The sequence below is a fragment of the Pyxicephalus adspersus genome, chromosome 4 (assembly GCF_032062135.1).
Source record: "Pyxicephalus adspersus chromosome 4, UCB_Pads_2.0, whole genome shotgun sequence".
Taxonomy (NCBI): domain Eukaryota; kingdom Metazoa; phylum Chordata; class Amphibia; order Anura; family Pyxicephalidae; genus Pyxicephalus; species Pyxicephalus adspersus.
In genome coordinates this window covers 92940915-92961233 of record NC_092861.1, presented here as the reverse complement: position 1 = coordinate 92961233, position 20319 = coordinate 92940915, and the positions used below count along the sequence as shown (strand labels likewise).

The 20319-nt window shown below is 36.4% G+C and overlaps 1 protein-coding gene across 4 annotated transcripts in view; it reads right to left on the bottom strand.

The window, feature by feature from the left end:
• Positions 1–20319, bottom strand: part of HIVEP2 (HIVEP zinc finger 2) — a 113488-nt gene that overhangs the window by 57123 nt on the left and 36046 nt on the right. Inside the window, exon 1 of one of the 4 annotated variants that reach the window (XM_072409027.1) lies at positions 7387–7815. The exons of the other annotated variants lie outside the window; for them this stretch is intronic. The gene's annotated coding sequence lies outside the window, so the exon portion shown is untranslated. Of the gene's footprint in view, positions 1–7386; positions 7816–20319 lie in introns of those variants that run through there. 4 annotated transcript variants of the gene reach the window in all.

Sequence of the window (20319 nt, the reverse complement as noted above, 5' to 3'; positions counted from 1 at the left end):
ATAAGGGGGTATCCTATTAGTGTGGTAGATAAAATAATGTATGTATTGTTCTGTGTAGAGACATTTGTACTTTTTTGTAAAACAAAAAAAGGTTTTGTACTCTATAATTAACTAATACATTTTTTTAAACCAAAAATATGTACTGCTAAACCCATGACATTTTACTACAATACATACTTCTACACATACATACCATACTGGCATAAATATTGCATTAGGTGCTATTTTCTGGATAGGGTGACATCTCATTAGCATACTATTTATACTAATATACAGTACATATATATAACTAATTATCTCAGAAGGGTCTTGGTCCATTTTATTGTAACAAAGGCGTTATGGAGCAAAAGTCTTGGCATTTCCTTCTTGCTAGTATAGTGTGACTTGCATGAAGTGTATATACTTCTACGCATTATACAATCTTTAAAAGCTGAAAATTCTTGTCTGTAGGTCACTTAAAAACAGTGCTGCAAAACCCATCAACTACAGCGGATAAAGAGAAATCCTGGAAATGCTAAGAGCATGGATAACTGCTGAATGTTCCTCATTTGTTGTTCCTCTATAACATCAAGTAAATGCTAAAGTACAGCACTTTGACTCCATGCCATTACCTGAGGAAACCCCAGGAAGTGGTGTGAAATAAAGAACAAGATCAGACTTGCTGGTGTTTGTGAGCCTATCAAATAGACACTTCACCCTTGCATCTGCTACTTGATCTGACATACACAATATACTGCAACAATGCAGAGTCCATTAAGGGCAGTAGAAAATGTATCACAGACAGATCTGAGGAATCATTTGTGTTTTAGTGAGTAAGTAACTTGGGAACCTGCCCAAAGGATTAATCATCTACTGCAGTTTCAGGATCTTAACAGACCTGCTCTTTGAACATGACTGCTGAGGGCAGAGGAGGAAATATTTATTAAAGTTTTACTAGTACTGCAGACAGGGCACCAAATGTGTCAAAACAAACATTAGGCTGCAAACTTATCGAGAGACAACATGATTGTCAAGCTTGTCAATGTAGGACAATGGAGTATATTTTTAGAACTGTTTGGAGAGCTTTTGTTTACTTACCTGGTCACGGGTTCCAGAATCATTCTGGGCATCATTGCTCACAAAACAAAGGAAGAAAGACAGGAACATTAATATTCTTCCTTATTATTCTAAATAAAACTTCTAGTCTCCACTGAACAGTTCCTGGCCTAAATTCATGCCTAATCACAATTTCCAAGATCTCAGTCTTTATAAGTAAAAAGTGCTTACAGTTGTTTGCCATACCGTATAAGATGCAGATAGCTTTATGTGTACATGATAACATTGGACAACCCAAACTTTGTCTCCTTGGTATTAGGAATGACCTAAATTTATCCAGCTATACTCAAATACTAAGCCTGGTACGCATATGCAAATCTGTTGCTATTTTTGTGCTCAGCTGACTAGTTCAGTCATTTTCTGTTTATACACATGTACAATATTTTGCCCTTTCAATAACTTTTTTTCTGACCAAAAGTAATCAAAAGTGATTCAAATCTTGTATAGATGAAGCCCATTCTTTGTACACCTGACACAACATATGTAGGACTTTTGATGAAGATTTACCACCATTTCTAAGAATACATACCCAAATCGAAAATAGGAAAAGTAGTTGGCTATAACTGGTTATTAGTTGATTTTACTTTAATTGTATTATTGCTTTAGAAATTGAATGGAACTTGCCTACAGTGCAAGACTGCTGGACTGATGCCCATTACAAATTGTGTACGTTACCACTTCACAAGAAAAACTCCCTGATCCCATTTTCCTTTAAAATTCTACTAGTTGCCACACTTTGCAAATTGTTCTTTTATCTAAAATTTAGGATGTTTTGAAAATTGTAACCTGCCAATGTATTTGACGTTTTTGATAAAGTAGGGAAGAATTAGACCCTCTTTCAGGTTTTTACTGCTGTTTACTTTCCCATTGGGGATATCTACTACTTTTATTTGTCCAAGTGATCATTGTCACAGAAGCAGAAATTGAGGAAAATCCAACATTTTAAGTTTTTTTTGTCATTTTGTGAAAATGTGGAATCATCTCCCTCAGGAAGTAGTTTCAGCAACTATAGTGTTTTACAAGACCAGTTCAATCAAAACAGATACAAATTATATGAAAACATTAAAGTAAAATAATAGATGCAAATCCAAGTAAGTAAAAACTACATCAGGTGTAAAAAATGTTATGTCAGGTGTTTGTTTACTACAGGCCCACCATATCAGAAATTACTAAAGTAGTAGTAGAACCACCAATAATGATAATGCATACAGAATCTGTCCAAAATGTATCTGAACAAGCTAAAGTGCCAATTTTCTGACTTTTAAATTTACTGTACAACATTTCTGTGGATCCAAGGAATGTTTTGGCCACTTTTGCAGCAGCAAGGTCTCTACTTGTAAAACAAACCTCCCTTTCCTTGTTAAAATATAATGCTAATATATCATGAATCTAATATCTGCAGACAAACTACTGCAGACTCCCTAGAGATAGATCTATAACATTAAGTGTAAATTATAAAGGCAGCCTGGCAATAAATCTTTCCCTGGGTCTGACTGTTCCTAAAGACAGCCTATAAAAACATAACACCAGTGATTACATGAGCTTAAAGGAAAAGTCCTGTACATTAAACTAACAAAGGACAATAATAACTATTCATTGTGGAATCATTAGTTAAAATTGTGAAGATATTCAAGTTCAGCCTCATTCTCCAGCTTCTTGCAGATGTGGAAGATATGCTTAAAGGAATGCAGAAAACTTGTAAGTAATACACCTCGGATTTTCCACTCCTGCTGTGCCCACATCCTTTTATCAGTTTTATATGAAAGGAGGAAATTCCTAAAAACATTTGCCATTGTCAAAGGAGAGCTTGGTGTAATTTAAACAGCTGATACATTAAGTAGTAGGAAAAAACTGCTCACATCCTTTGGGATTGCAGGCTGTGGCAAAGCTAGATGTACTGCAGGTTTTACAAACAAACGTCCTTTTGAAAGCGGCGTATATTAAAGGAAGACCCATTAATCATTTGCAGAATTTTTTCCCCCTTTGCTTACAAATGTTTTTGATTTACTCATATTCATGTTCAAGCAATCCATGCACACTTTTACTGGAACTCCAAGGGTCACAGCAAATCAAATGCAGTAAAATATTGCAGCAAGCTGGTACAAGGGCTTGCAATGTAGGATGACTGAATTTCAACATTTGATCTGTGGACTACAAGAATACAGTAGCACCTGCATAGTACCTCTCAACAACAGGTTCACATTAACAGATGACAGGATTTAGACTTTCCCATAAACAGAATATCACAACTTCTTATAAGCAGACTATTAAAGTCACTAGAGTACAATATTACCATCTACCCTATGTTTCATCAGCTAGAATCACACTTTTTTCTTTTACTATTAAATGTGTGACTCATAAGGGGAGTATTTGAATCACATAAAAGCACAACACCTTAGTAGTCTGTGCCACTACACTTTTGGGATTCTGATTTATTGGGTACTTACAGTTTACATAGGGATTTTAAAACTTACTTCTACAGATTGTGGCTTACTTTGGCAATCTAAATACTGTTCCAAGTTAAAGTGAAACTCCAACACAAAGACAAAAATGAAAAATTAGTGTGTGAACTTCTAACAGTGTTCTACTGAGGTGCCTGGATTTATTCTTAACACCCATTTTTCTTAAAGGAGAATACAGGGTCTCGAAAGAAGGAAAATTTCCTGACTAGGGTAACAGTAACTAATGGAATCACGACAGAATCATGTAGTCAGGCCTATTAAGTTTGTGCCAATATTGATTTATGACATTTAATTTTCAAAATCCTTATGTATGGGGCTAAATATATCCTAATCTAATACTGATTTATCAAACGAAACTTGTGAAATTTGCATGCATGATGTATACATAAATATATCTGTGAAAATAGGATATGGCATTTTTATTTAGAAATGTGTATATTTTTCCTAATTCCCTATTGTGATTCTTGTGTGTATTTGTAAGTATTATGTAAATGTTGTTCCAATCATTCATTTTAGATGTTAATGAATGCTGGAAAGTTATGTGTGATTTGCTAGCAAATTACATTTTATAGGTAATCCTGGGGTTGGACACATGTCCACATTTAGTGCTATGAGAAGTCTATAGTTTATATAGAGTAATGAAAACTTAAAATCACCTAATAGTAAAGTAAGCTCTGCATCCCTACAAGAAACTATACACAGTTTCACAAGAATCATGGGCCCAAAACAACTGGGAACTGTAATAATCAAAGTGTGCCTTCAGGCAGCATAGTGAAAGCCAAGGCTGCCCATCACAATGATGAACCAATAGGAATTAAAGTAAGGAAAAGGTTGCTTAAGAATGCTGTGTATGGTTTTGTTTTCTGAGATTGTTATAATGGGATAAATGATACAAAAAATATACAGAGAGCTATGATACAAAAGATATACTGTAACCAATGTTTTTTATATACATTAAAACAACTTTAGACATAAAACAGCTGCTTTAAAATATCTCCTTGTATGAAGGGTTTAACAACATGTTAAGTGGGTTGTTAGGTGATTAGCTACATTGTAGGTATACATAGGAATCTTAATGCTAGTATGGTATTATTATGGACCATTACAGTAATAGGGAAAGCTGAATGATTAGTGTTTTCTTTCCCGCTTTAACTATTTTGTTTAAAAATTGTCATGTATTGTTTCCCAATTCTATCATGCCCTTTTTTTTTGGAGTCTTTCCGTCGTTAAGTGGGGACTAACAAAAAGAAGCAGAAGCCCATGTAGTTGCTAAGATGAAACCAGGTTTGGATCCCCAACGTATATCTGACTACAGATATCAGACAAGGTTGCATGATCTCAACAACTCTGCAACTGTTGATCCAGGGAACATCCGATTGCCCCATGGAATCAGGAAGGAATTTTTTTTCCCCAGTTGAAGCAAATTGTACCAGGGTTATTTTTTGCCTTCCTCTGGACCATCTATGTCTTATAGGGTTTTATATCTGGGATATATTTATTTCCCTAGTGGTTGAACTTGATGGATTTATGTTCTTTTTAAACCTAACCTACTATGTAAATATGTAACTAAAACGTTATTCTGTAGTGTACTTCCAATTACATTCTTGCTTAGAAAAGTGAAATAGGATTGTGAAATGGCACTTGACAGACATAAGAACCCATTCTAAATGTCCACAAGAACGAAAGTCATTTCATGTCTGCACAAACCTTTACATAACCTCAGACTCTGGGTTACCTGTTACAATAACAATTATTTTGCATGAGCATGGAAATAAACATAGAGACCAGCTATTTCATGCCCCACAGAGAGCCTACTATTGACCTTGGCACTGGTTACTGTTGCACCTTACTGTGCTACTTTCTGCGTTTATAAAAATCATGCCTAAAGTGTTTTTTCCTTTGAAATTTGTGCATAAAAAGGGACTCTTGATTTCCTCTTTAAAACAGATGTGGTACAATAGCCAAGTAAAACACAATGGCATTGATATATTATACATAAAAAATGCAAACTAACAGAAAACCTATAAATCATATCTTTATGTAAGATTACTCCAGTTTTTTCCAAATAAAGCTGTTTAAACAGTTTCCTATGTCAAGCAATGGTCCGCTAATTAAGAAATTGTAGCAACGAAGAAACAAGGAAACGTTACTGCCTTAAGCTAAAAACACAGGCACTTTTTAATAATATCTTTAATTATTGCCTTTACTCTATGACAGATTATTAAGGTGAACCTGTCCATCAATGTAAAAGTTTACCTTTAAGGGATCTATTTATAAAACGGAATATGACATTCCCTCTAACATTCTCTGGTGGGAATCAATAACTGCCACAGAAACACATTGACCTGAAAGATTCCTACAAAGGAATGTTTGTGGAACTGTCAGACTCCCTGTTTTATAAATAGAGCCCTTAAAGGTAAACTTTCACATTGACAGCACAAAATCGGCACTGCCTAGGCCAACAGACCATCACTGTTTGAACTGAGATTTTCAGTACACTTGGACCAATAACTTGGAGGGCTCTTTAAAGAATCAGCATAAGAACAACCTACCATATGACCCCATTCAGCAACTTAGGAGTTACAAATAAATAATAGAGTTTCTTTATTAGAAAAATGCTAAGCACCTCTCCTTAGGGTTAAACCCTTCACAAATGCAATCCTCCTATTCAGAAAAAAGGAAGAGAAACCCTCCTATTAAACAGGGTGCAGACAGGTGTGCAAGGCTTTGAACTAAGTCAGGGAAGACAGGACCTAGTAAAATAAGGTAACTAAAAAAGAATGGCCCGCAGATGAGGCATTTCTGACAATACAGCAGACCCCATGGTACCTTCTTTGTGGTCCTTTCACACATAATGAACACATTACTAATTTATAAATTGCAGGTAACTAAGTTTGCTAGAACTGTTGACATCACATTCACAGATAGTGGTGCTCAATATAAGTTCTGAATTTTATGATGCTTACATAAAGGAAACATTGTCATGTATGTGATTTACCTGTACATCCTGAGCATATTTGATCCCCTTTTTATATGCAGTGCTTCATGTGTTGTCATATGCTACTTTGATAAGTAACTTACAACAACGACAACTTACAAAAGGCTGGGACAAAATACTAATTGCCATTAAAGTCAGTCATACAGTTTAGTTAATTGAACTGACCATGATTTATTGTGAAAATTAAACATAAAAGCAAAACTATGAAAAAAGTCCTGTGGGGTGGTCATGGAGCCTTACCTGAACTGGCCTGTTTTCATTAGAATTTACCACCAATATACTGAAACCTTTTCAGATTTTAATAGATCAATTTGTTAATGCGACCTCTGGCCTTTAAACACCTTTTAGCAATTAACTACAGTTCAGACCATTTCACTTTAAAATCTCTCAGTAGCCTTGTGAATCATATCACAAATCAAAACAGGCTTTCTAGGCACTGTGCCATGCGTAATGAATTACAGAGAGGTACAGGTCTGTGTAGTACTGCTAAGCCTAGACCCATACTGTGCTACTTACTATCCTTCAGTCCCAATCAGCCATAGCTCCAGGTTCAGTGCTTGTCTGCTATTTTAAGACTTCTAACCCCTGTAAATTTTACAATGACTTGGCAAAAATCTTAATCCTGACTTTTTTTCGCTTTCACATTTATAGATTTATAGACACACTATGTGTTGTTTTTTGTAGCCACCATTATATTCCTAATCCACATATAATACTAGTGATTAACAAACCCAAAGAATAAAGAATGATCATTATGTCACACAAGCAAGATGAATCAAGACATCATTCAGTAAAACAGTTAAAACTAGGATCACATATGAATAAACCTACCCAAGGTCGTAATAAAAAGACAAATACCAAGTCAGTCACTTCTGAAGCAGAAAATTAAAATACTAAGCTGAATTTTTCACCATCACAAAGCAAAGGGGCAGGAGTTGCAGCTTTTCTAGCATCAGTATTGAAATCTGGACGTCACGTTTCTTCATTGTATCTTCTCCTTAGAATGTTCATCATACATTGCATTCACAAAGAAATGGATCAGTAAAGCCTGCATCTTCTTACGCTGCAATCTTGTGTCCCCAGCCATTCAATAAATAACTTGAAATTCTTGTTATTCATTCCCAAGAGACAAAAAAAATCCCTAACTGCAGCCGTGACTCCCATCAATCATAAGTCCCTCACTGGTACAGGGTGCAGGAGGAGACCTACTGATGTCAGCCAGTCACTAGAGAAAATACCCACTGATGACGCATATCCAGGATTAAAAATAGCTACAGGGCCCCCATAGGGAATCTTCAACAGACACATTTAGATATGCTTACTGGAGACCTGCAGCTGTGTGGTGGCAGTACAATGCTTGAACTCTGCAACAGACACACAATTGTACTGCTGGTAATCACTGTTGTCTTTATACTGGTTTCTGAATGTGTTCTATTTTACAGGCAGCAAAGCACACTTTAATTTTTATTAATAATAACATTGTTTTGTTATTATCAAGCTCAGCACTAAAGATGTAACTGAAAATGATCAGGGTAAAACAATAATATCACATTACACAAGGAAATGTAAAAAGTACAAAATAATGTATGCATGATTTCTCTGTATTTTTTAAAAGGATTGTAGCCAAAATATTGCATTTGCAATGACAGAGTTGAGTACTGTGCATGATACTTTTTTTTTTAGCGCTAACAGCTAAGTTTTCAGGACAAGAAGGAGTGGGAGTAGACCCACAAAAATGTTCTAAATGTTTGTTCTAAAAATGTAACAGTTATTGTTAAAAAAAAAATGGATCAAAAATGGTACTTAACACTGTTAGAATTTTTGGTAACCTTATTTTCTGGAATTTGGTGGTTATGGGCCTGCAGATTTCAATCTCCTAGTTCTAGCTCCTATTTAAAAATGAAAAGCTGCAATTTATATTATCGTTGTTTGCTCGCATTTTGTCATTTACCTTCCCCGTCATTGAAATAAAAAACATACGCTGATGATATTGTAAGCACATGTTGAACATAGAAGAGGTTTTCAGTCCACAAACATTTTTATTGTTTGTATTCATTGTGTTCATTGTTTGTATTCACCTATCAACCTGATTACTATTAGAGTTTGCCTTGTTCATTTTGGGGTTTATAGTTGTGTTTAAGGGCAAAGTAAAAGTTTCACTAAGCATCAGGTGGACTGCCATGCCTTTACTTTCCCTCTTCTTACTCCATTACTGCCCCATGCATCTACTGTTGCTCCTCAAATATTGCTAAGTAAGTTGGAGTGAACCTGTGGACAGACCATGCAACGAACTAAAGACATTCTTGCTTTGACTTTCCAACTAACATAGCATTGCAGGACACAATCCGAACCTACAAAGTGACTTTTAGGAGGGGCACCAGTAGGCGAACAGGGCAGCAGGATTGCAAATGGAAGGTAAACAACTGAGGAAGGTTGGTAACTAACAAGCTAAAAAAGCCTTTTTGAAAGTGTCCCATAGTAAACACCACAGAAAGTGAAGAAAATGACACCACAGAAAGTGAAGAAAACTCTCCAGGAGAATATACACTTTCATCAGTGAAGCTGGGTGATCCAGCAAACCTGGAATGAATTTCTTGAAAGTCATATGCTATTTGTTAGAAAATGTTTTCAATCCTGGACCAGATCCATTCCACGATTTCTGGATCACCCAGGCTCACTGATGAAAGTCTATTTTCCCCAGTCTTGGAGAGCTTTAATAAATCAGACCAATATATTCTTAGTAAGCAAAATGCCACCTTAGTTGTAACCGTAAAATCCTTTTAATCTTACCCTCAAATGTTTTGATTTTTCCCTTCAGCTTTTGGTACAATGATCACCAAAAAAAGGAAGGGGGGGGGGGGCAAATCTTCCCAGTCAAGACACAAACATGAATAAAACCTAATAGTATCCAACACGTGCAAACTATATGCAAAACTAAAATAGGAGTTTTTGGTGTTAAATACACTTAAAATAAAAACATTTTTATACAAAAATCATTGGTGACCCAATGAATGTGAAAACTTTATTTATTTATGTATTTATTTGTGTGCAAACTCACTAATCAGGGAGTAACTGACTAGAACAAGCAGATACATAAAATACAGAAGGACACCTGTAATGCATATGCTTGTTCTGGGATAGTAGCTCATTAAGTAATGAAGCAAGTAAAGATAAGGTTCACTGCCTCTGACTCTGCACCTTAACAAAAAGACATCACTGGTAGTTCCCATATTTGTATTCACTTTATAAAACTTCTGTGACATCCCCTGAGAGTGTTTTTCTGCTTCAAGCAACTGAATCTTCAAAAAAAGCAAATATACAAAACCGATAATCGGAAGCATTATTTTACATTTTTTTACTATTTTTTTTTCAAAATGAAAGATGGACAGTTGCTCCAATACTGTGTTTGTTTACCAGTTTTTAAATCAACCGCCTAGAAATATATAGGGAACCGCCTAGAGGGAATATTTAATCGGATGTCAGATTCCCCATTGTTGTTGTTCTTGTTGAAGGGAAAACTGGTTAAAACTCTTGCTTTCAGTCCAACTGCAAAGTTTCCAGTAGTATAATTGATGGGAGTTACTACAATTAGCAGCTGAACATTTAATGCACCATAATGCTGTGTACAATGATATCTTTAGGTAATTATCAATTATATCACTTAGTCATGTGCTTGTACACTTTTCTGCCATAGAGAATGACATTATTATGTTTACAGTGCCAAGCAGGCATTTTTACACCTCCTGATTTTAATAAATAAACATTAACTAGTTTTACAGGACCATATACAGAAACAGGTAGTTAGTGGATTAAGAATGCATTAAAATGTAAAACAATGACAATGAGCTGCAAAAGAAAGTGAACCGGAGTAAAACTATTCCTCCAAAGCTTTAGGGGATACAAGAATGACAAGCTATTCTAGTTTCCTTACTGCAAACTCTGAGCAATACTTTAGACTCAAGGGATCTGTGCAAAGCAGCACCTTGCCTAGGTAACAAAACAGTGTTCAAAACAATACAACAATGTCATACCTCTCTGCACATATCAAGTGACAAGATACATCATTCATTATTCATTTTTTTATTGTTTCACAATAGGGAGTATACATACACTATGTGCATTGCTACCAGTACATGTGGGTCAGATTTTACGCTGCTTTTACTACAACCTACTACAGTAAGTGGTTAAAGTGTCTGCAACAATTATATTATTAATACCTAGTATTTATATGGTGCCATCATAGTACGCTCTTGTTTACTTCTATTGCAGTCAGACAGATCCATGAACAATGTCAGACAATTGCTGTACAAACGTCAGATTCTCGTCCGATACCAGCCCTGACACGAATCGGACGAGAATCATTCTAAGGTAATTTTTGGAGGATAGCCAATTAACCTAATGGTATGTTTTTTGGAATGTGGGAGAAAACTCACGTAAAGACGGAGAGAATATACAAACCCCATGCAGATTGAGTCCTGGCCGAGATTTGAACTTGAGACCTAGCACTGCAAAGGCCAGAGTGCTAACCACTGAGCCACTGTGCCAACATTTATTGCATTGCAAGAGGATACGATATATGTGGAACTAGATGGTATCCCCAATGATACTGTACATGGACCATGAATGTAAATGATGTGGACAGATTTCTCAAACATTTATTTTATTTACTTCTCAAACAAAATTTCCTATGCATCCACATTTTTTAAGAATTATGTTGCACAAACCCCGCTGTATACTTTGAAATTTTACTATCTCTAGTACTTTTATCTAAACATGAATTCTGCTGTTTTGGCACATCATTTTCCATAACTGTTAACTTTCACAGGAAAGTGAGGATTTGGACAGTGCAAATGACAACTAGTCGGGTTTCAAATATCCTTAAGTCTTGAGTATGCTTAAGGATCATTTCACCTCATTTAAAGTTCACCAAAAAATTAATTCTAATTGATTGTAGAGTTTAAAGCCTAACTAACTTAAGTTCCACTTTAATATTTCATGATCAGGCAGGTCACTATTACAGAAAGGGACAAGTGATGCTTCTTTTGCAAAAATCTCTCCTACCTGACTGACCTCTGGGTTTCGGCACATGCACAGCATCAGTTTTGGTTGGCAGGATACCCGATGTTCCCAGCTATCTCTGCATGTGCCAGGAATGAATGAGCTCTTGCCCAGGCATCTTCATCCCTACTCACAATATATAAAATCTATGAGCACCTTTTGGTCAGTTGAACTATGTTAGTTGTTTCTTGTTAGAGCCACATGTGATTTTTTTTCACACAGTAAATGTTACTATATTATGCCAAAAGTCCTCTACTTCTTGTCTCTTTTTCCCTTTAAATAACGTATTGATGATTTGGGGGCAATTATTTTACTGATATAGAGAATATGCCATTCTTTTCTTTATTTTCACTTCATCCCAACCCAACCAATCGAGATGGCTGAAGATCACAAGGAGAAAGTGAACAAAAAAAGAAAAGATGGCAGAGCCCTGTGTGAGAACGATGACAGGTGAGTAATGCAGGGTTTAGTTCCAGTTTAATTGTTTCTAAAGACACTCCGAATACTTCACATTATACTACTGCAACAAACTTTATATATCTCTAAAACATTTTAAACATGTTTAAATCATTTGTATGCCTTTTAGGTAGGTTTATACTGCGACCACATTATATGCGACCACACAATTTCCCATCCCATCCTTTTTCTTGAAGTGCGGGGACATGTCTGCATTGTTAGAGGGGGGAAAATACCTTCTGATAGAAACAACACAGCACAGCTGGGCAGGGGGAATGGATACTTCACAAGTATAGGAAGGCTGGGCATTGATATTGCATCAGGTAGCTCCAAGCAGCTAACTCAGCAACCACAATATCACATATTTGTTTCTGTGTTGGAGAGGTTGGAATGAGAGAGGAGGAGATGGGAAGTGGCAGGTACACAAGGTATAAGATTACAAGGCAGATTACAAGGTATTTTCCAAGAATTTTCTAAAAATCTGAAATAAATGTAAGCTTGCTAAAAACTTGGTATTACACGGATGAAGAAGTTTAATATTTTTTAGTTAAAATACACTTTAAAATAAGAGTTGGTATATTTGTTTAATAAATTAGAGCAATTAGAAAAATATAATGAAATATATTCTGATTATACCAAAATTACTGCATTATTGGGTGCTTCAGTTTAGTAGTGTATCAGTAAACCAAACATCAGTAACTAAACACACTCCACTGTATAATCATTAGACTGCTTCAAAAGAAAATAAACATGTCCCTAAATCCAGCTAGTTAGAAGGGAGGAAGAAGACTATGCCCATGAGGCCACAGACAAACACAGATTTTGCTTTTCTTGTCTAGCTATAAATACAAACGCTAATTATTTTTAGCTCCAGAACCGAGAAATAGGTTCACATTTCTGTGTTCTGCACATGTTCTGTCAGTCTGCTGCGGCACTTGTCAAAGCTGTCCTCAGCCACCCCTAGCCGTCCCAGTAGCTTGCTAAGTCGAGAAAGTCTACTGATACTGATACAGTTAGTTATGGGCAGTGTTTAATATGTGCGCTGTCCCTATATTGTAAACAAAGAAATGACAGTTTATACTCCTGTACTACATAAGGTTTTAAAATATTCTGTGTGCATCCTAATTTCCTAAAAATGTATATCCAAGAAGATTCCAAAACTCAGGATAATTTATGGAAATGCTGTATTCATGTTTCTTACACATCATTCTCACAATTTAAGATCACACCTTTTTTCCCCCATGTATAACAATGAAAACATGCAGATAGTTGTGGACCACAAGCCTCATGGTTCAGGACATAGACTAGAAAGATATACAAAAAACAATTGCACACTCCAGAATGTAAAAAAATTTAAATGATTGTTTCTGTTTTATGAGCATTGCACATTTTTATTCAAGCTTTACACAACTCCACCACATTCTGTACTCTGGAGTGCCCAAACATATATTTTTTGGAAATTGGAAAGCTTCCTGTCCCAGTACCTTACAGGAAGTTAATATCTGCTTAAAGGGGCATAGAAATGTTTCCTGAAAATCTAGTCTTTTTTGTAAGTAAAGAGACAAATATAAAATATTCAGAAATGGCCACATTTCGGGACAAATATAGAAAATATGAAAAAAAAGTTATTCATATACTTAAAAATAGCTTCACAGGTAATAATCATATCCAGTTCCCAAATACAATATTTTATGCCTTTGTGGTGCATTAATTCATCTGAATTGCCATCATGGTGGCCCATTTCATCATATCCTACTTTAGGGATAAAATAGACAAAATCAGACATGATGTCTCTGCCCACTGAGCCACTCCAACCATATCCACCCCTTCCACCTGTAAATCGTCACTGGCCTCCCTCAGCCCTGTTACTGTGGACGAAGTCTTAACTCTTCTCTCATCATCTCCGTCTACTACCTGTCCACTTGACCCAATTCCCTCTGATCTACTCCGTGCCCATTCCTCCACCCTGGCCCCTGCCCTAACCAAACTATTCAACCTCTCCCTTTCTACTGGTAAATACCCCTCAGCTTTTAAACATGCCATAATTCTCCCTATCCTAAAAAAACCCTCACTGGACCCCTCCCTACCCTCTAACTACCGTCTCCACACTTCTTGAACGCCTTGTCTACAAAAGACTCACCGATTACCTGAGCACCAACTCTCTCCTTGACCCCGTCCAGTCTGGTTTTAGAGCTGCCCGTTCCACTGAAACAGCCCTTACTAAAGTGGCCAATGACCTCATCAAAGCTAAGTCCCAAGGCAACTTTTCCCTGCTCCTTCTCCTTGATCTTTCCTCTGCTTTCAACACTGTTGATCATCCCCTTCTAATACAAATCATGTGCTCCATTGGTAACTGTGACACTGCTCTCTCTTGGTTTGCTTCCTATCTGTCTGACCGCTCCTTTCAAGTTTCTTTCAATGGTAACTCCCCCTCGCCCACTCTCCTCCCTGTTTGTGTTCCCCAAGGGTCTGTCCTTGGACCGGTTCTCTTTTCTCTGTACACCCCCTCTCTCTCGGTAATCTCATATCCTCCTTTGGCTTACAGTACCATCTGTATGCTGATGACACTCAAATCTATCTGTCCACCCCTGACCTGTCTCCCTCAGTCCTGTATAAGGTCTCATGCTGCCTGTCAGCCATATCATCATGGATGTCTGACCCATTTTTGAAACTCAACCTGGATAAAACAGAACTCATCATCATCCCCCCCTCAAATTCCGCATCTCCCCCTGACATATATCTAACTGTTAGCAACACTGGTATTCGGCCCTCCCCTCAGGCACGTTGTCTTGGTGTCACCTTTGACTCTGCTCTCTCATTTACCCCCCATATTCAGAACATTTCCAGGTCCTGTCACTTTCACCTACGCAGCATCTCCAAAATCAGCCAGACTCATCCATCCTTCCCTCCGCTCCTCTTCCGCTGCATCTCTTTGTAGTTCTCTTCATTGGCTTCCATTTCACCTTAGAATCAAATTCAAGCTGCTGGGCTTTGCCTTCAAATCTCTCCACAGTTCTTGCCCCACTTACATTTCTGACTTGGTAAAAAAAATACTCCCCCAGCCGCTCTCTCTGCTCCTCCAATGACCTCCTAATGTCTTCCTCACTCATAACCTCATCACACGCACGGATACAAGACTTCTCTAGAGCCGCCCCAACCCTCTGGAATGGTCTTCCTCGTCCTATTCGGCTTGCTCCTATTTTCTGCTCATTTAAAAGAGCACTCAAAACCCATTTTTTCAAACTTGCCTACCCATCGTATTCTGTCTTTTGAAACCTTCACTACTTCCCATCACTACATATCTGCCCCCTATTGTGTGTAAATTCCCCCACCTACTAGATTGTAAGCTCTTCGGGGCAGGGTCCTCTCCTCCTGTATCACTGTCTGTATTATTCTGTCATTTGCAATCCCTATTTATTGTACAGCACTGCGTAATATGTTGGCGCTATATAAATCCTGTTTATTATTAATATTAATAATAATATTACTATTATTAAAGGTGTTCTCCAGATCTAATAATCTTGTTTACATGCCACACCAGTAAATCCATATTTTATGACCTTACCATGAACAAGGTGTTTCATCTATGAGAAAAAAAAGGTAAAGTAAAAATGTTCCCTTCCATGAACATCTTGTTTCTCTTCATCCTGTTATGCTGGTAGCCAGCTGAGGATTTTGTAAGTGATCCAGGTGACATATGGTGGGAGAGCATCCCCTTTTACAAAACACTGCCTAACTTGTTCTCCATTACAGAGGCTCTTCTGTTCATCCTTAGTTGGTGCAGCTGAAGAGTGGTGGCAGGGTGATAAAGTTGTTAGAGCCTAGTACAGAAGACTTTGCTTGATTTTTATGTCTGAGCCTTTAGCACATTCCCTGTCCATGACCTTATTCTGTTATGTTCTTTTATTTCCACAAAAATATGGTTAGGAACAGATAACTTACTGAAAAAAAAAATCATCTGTCTCTATATTGCCACCACAATATGTTTTTTGTTTTCAACCAAAATGTTACTTTACACTTTTGAAAATAGAATGCTAACTCAACACAATAATCAATGGCAAACAAACAAACTCAGTCAAAGTGGAACTCCACTCAAAATATTTTTTGTTTTAGACAGAAAGCATGAGGGAAATCTCTTTAGCAGATTGCAAGCAACAACACAAAAGCTTCGAACTCCTCTCCTCCCTCATTTCTTATTGTGTCCCATTCAGAGAGATGTTCCCCTTTTCTTAACTCAGTGACTGCACAAGACAAATTTAAGATGACTGATGGGTTACAACCCCTCCCCACTTTGGCTTTTTTCAAACCTCATTCTTTTGTTTTGGCTAAACAAATAGTGAACAAATACCAGTTCCGGCACCATTCATAATCAATAAAAAACTAATATTTTAAAGCAAAACCTCTGATGTTTACCAAACCTTTTTTTTGGTGAAGAACCTTATAGTACAATGTTACAAATGGCAAAATTGATTATTTATTAAAATGTTTGTTGAAATTCAAACTTACTGCTTTTTAAATAAATCCTTAGATGTTCTAATTCAGAAAAAAATCATTTTAAGGGCTTCCACTGTCAGTATTATTACAGCAATATATAAGAAACCTTTTGTTTATTCCTAGTCCTTTACTCTGCTTAGTAGATATAATTTTACAAGGCAGATTCTTCAATATTAATCAGACTAATAATGAAACTATTATGCAGAAAGAAGATATTACCAAAAAAAGCACAAACAATACAAGATGGAACAAAGCGTTATGGCTAATGGATTATACCTAAACAGTAATCAATATGTTGTGCTTACTAACACCACTGTTTGAAATTCCCACTGAATTAACATTGCAGATTGCAAAAAAGTCTTGTCACACGCTTATCAACATATCATAAAAGTAACAAAAAGTAACTTTTTGGCTCTCTGTAAAATACCAAGGACTAACTGATGTGGTTAATTTCCACTTTTAGTAGTTGATAGTTAGATTTTGAGAACACCAGCCAAAACCTTCTACACTGTTTTGTATCAAGTGGGGAAGTGTATGAAACTCATTTATATTGTAACTGGGCAGATTCTGTTCATTTCATTTATTTGACTTTGCTAACTATTTGTAGCATATCTGTAATCAGATATATGGAGGACAGAGATCAGACATAGTTTTCTGTTTTCTTTCCATACCTTTTTTTGGACCCATTGATTTGTTGACTACTCTTTGCAATGCAGGCAGATCATGACTAGTGGGAGGGTCCAGCAAAGGTTCTGTACATACCTTGTTTTAGTATTCCTCTCTGGAGCACTCAGATGCAAACAGTGTGCTGGCTCTTGGAACAAATTAGTTATATATAATAAAATGTCTTGAGTGGATGTTAGTCTGGAGTATGCAGTAATAGCATTCGAGGCTGCATTTGGGGGTTTTCATGATTGAAATTACTGAAATCCCATGAATTAAATAGGACAGGGAGGGAACAACTTGCTGGGTTCAGTGAAATCAGAGTAATCTATTTCAGTACAGCATAAGAAATTGTAAAGTACAAGGCTTTAAGTAAGGTTGGAGTTTAGCGTCATGCACCATGTTGTTGTAATTTAGAAGTTACTAATATAGAGAGGATTTACCTTAATATTAAAAAAAAATTATAATAATAATTTTATACCATTCTTGTTATACCAGTTGTTGAAGCACCCATTAAGATGATTTTTTTTGTGGAACACATTCTTCAAAGGTAAAATACCAAGACTCTGTTTCATCAATGCAAACTTGCTTCATTGCTCTCTTGTATACTGGGCAATCTTCAGTCACCTACTGTTGTTATTAGCAAGCCAAAAGAACAGTGTAATCATGTAATTACATGAGAATATTTTCTACCATTACATTCTCATGTCCATCCTATACACTATATGTCACCAGAAAAACATGAACTTCATAAACAATTTGCACTCCAATATCCTTTTTATGCATATTGTATTTGTTTAATTATGGACACCACAAAGTGTAAATTATCAAAGTACAGAGGTAGGTCCTTGAAAAAAATAAAACTCCACTGAGAACGGGTTATAGTTAAACCAACCAAATAACATAACCCCAATGTGAACTGTGAACAATAATCTTTTCTGACATAATAAAGTGTTTTGGTTTCTCCATGCATCTGACAGACTTGGACATTGGAAGTGGAGGAACAAAAAACAAAAATGTCATAGCAGGCAAAAAAGTTGTAAGAGGGTGACATAATGGATGGCTCATACTGGTTCCTAACACTACACAGGCTGCTGTAGGCAGCACAAATAGCAGATATGATGTGTGGATTGAAGCGACCACTTTAATAAATGTTCAGATAATGCATACCTATCTGTATATCAATAAATGATGGGTTAGCTATACTCATGCTACGAGAGAAGCCACAGAACACCATTCTATGAGGCATATTTACGAGCTTATAATGAACTGTGTTGTCACTGCATAATTAATACCACAAAGTAACATTTTTCCAAATATTAGCTATCAGGACTGCACACATATTTCAACTTCACCCTTCATCCTTTTAAATATTCAACTGATCTGCACTTAGCATTATTTTCTGTTGTGCTGAAATAACAGGGATACTGTAGAAAACCTAATTATGATGATTGACAGATACAAACGTGAACAAATGAACCACAGAGAAAGCCTGTCATAAAAGAAATAAGGAGGCTACAATCACTGACCTCCTTGTGAACATTCTAGTTGCATGGTTGTATTTAGCCTATTGTGATTTACTGACCCAGGATAAGCATACAGCCAGTAAAGTCACAACTCACAATTTGCTAACTTGTTTTAGGAGCTGTGCTTCTGAAAGATTTGAAGCCAAAGCAAGCCAGGCAAAAGAATTTTCTAAATGAGGTCAACCATTGTAGCCTGCATGTTTCCCTCATGAAAGGTTTCCTTTAATGGAAACAGCACATTAAACTACAAAAATGTGCTCAAAGTAAGACACGATATAGAATGGAATATCTGCTGTTATAAATAATTTTTTGTGGCCATTATAAAGAAAAGGGCACAGCAAACTACCATTTCACATCCATTCATTTGTATTTTTCAATGCAAACAGCCTCCTTGTTTCCATGGAGCTAAACCTCTAGTGTTGTATGCCAGCAAGAAAATCAGTGTGAAAACCCCTACTTTGCTGCACATTGTGTCCACATTTTCTTTTTTGGAAATGCTGCATGAATATCAGAATTCAGCCCTGATTTTCTAATTCATTTATTCACCAATTGTATTATTTTATTTTAATTTATTAAGCTTTCTTTATCATTCTGGAGTAACTAGAGTACTGGAGTAAGCTCCAACATTTTTACATTTTGTGGTTGTAGATAGTGACAAAGGAAATTACTTTTTTATTGTCACAATGTATTTTTGCACATCAATGTCAGTGTTTATGCTTATCTGTCTGGTGACCTAGCGTGATTGTGCATTAAAGCACAGAAAACCAAACATACAAATTTTACTGTTGTCCCAGGTAGATCTTAACAAAATCTGATCCTATGATCACCTTTTGTTTACTATGGAATGCATGTTTAACTCAGAGTAAGGCTAATTATAATAGGATAAAGACCCATTTGAAAAGGCTAGTAACATAGCTGGCCTATGTTGTCTGTGGATCTTGTCTTGATGTCCACCTGTTACAATGGCGTCAATAACGTATCAGCCACCAAGCAACCATATGACTTCACTTACTGCAAACTAGTATTTGTTCACTGAGTCAGATAACAAACATATATGCTAATCCAGCGAAAGATGTTGTTCAAGGAGTGCTCCACACCAAGAGTTTAGAAATAGATATATTTCATGGGCCAATAATAATATGAGTATCAGGGACATTGAGTACATCACTTTTATTTCTCAATTTTTATTCCTAAACTTATTGTTTGTTTTACATAGTAAACAGAGAATGAACATGCTAAAGTATAAATGTATTATCTATCTGATTACAGCCTTGCATAGGTCACTATGGCTGTCTAGTTAACTGCTCTCTGTGTAACTAGACTACAGTTCTTTTATTTTAGGTACTTTAGGCAGTTTAGAAGATATACTGGCATATTAGGGAGTGGAATGCATCCACAGCATAGAAAAGAGTACGTGGAAATGGGATTAATATTAAAAAAAAAGTATTTGTACTGACATACACAATACTTTTTTTAACAGAGTATTTGGTATGCACACCAAAGCATGTACATTTAACATGTAGATACAGCTCCTTACTGGACTAGGTCACACCCCCATGCCACAGTA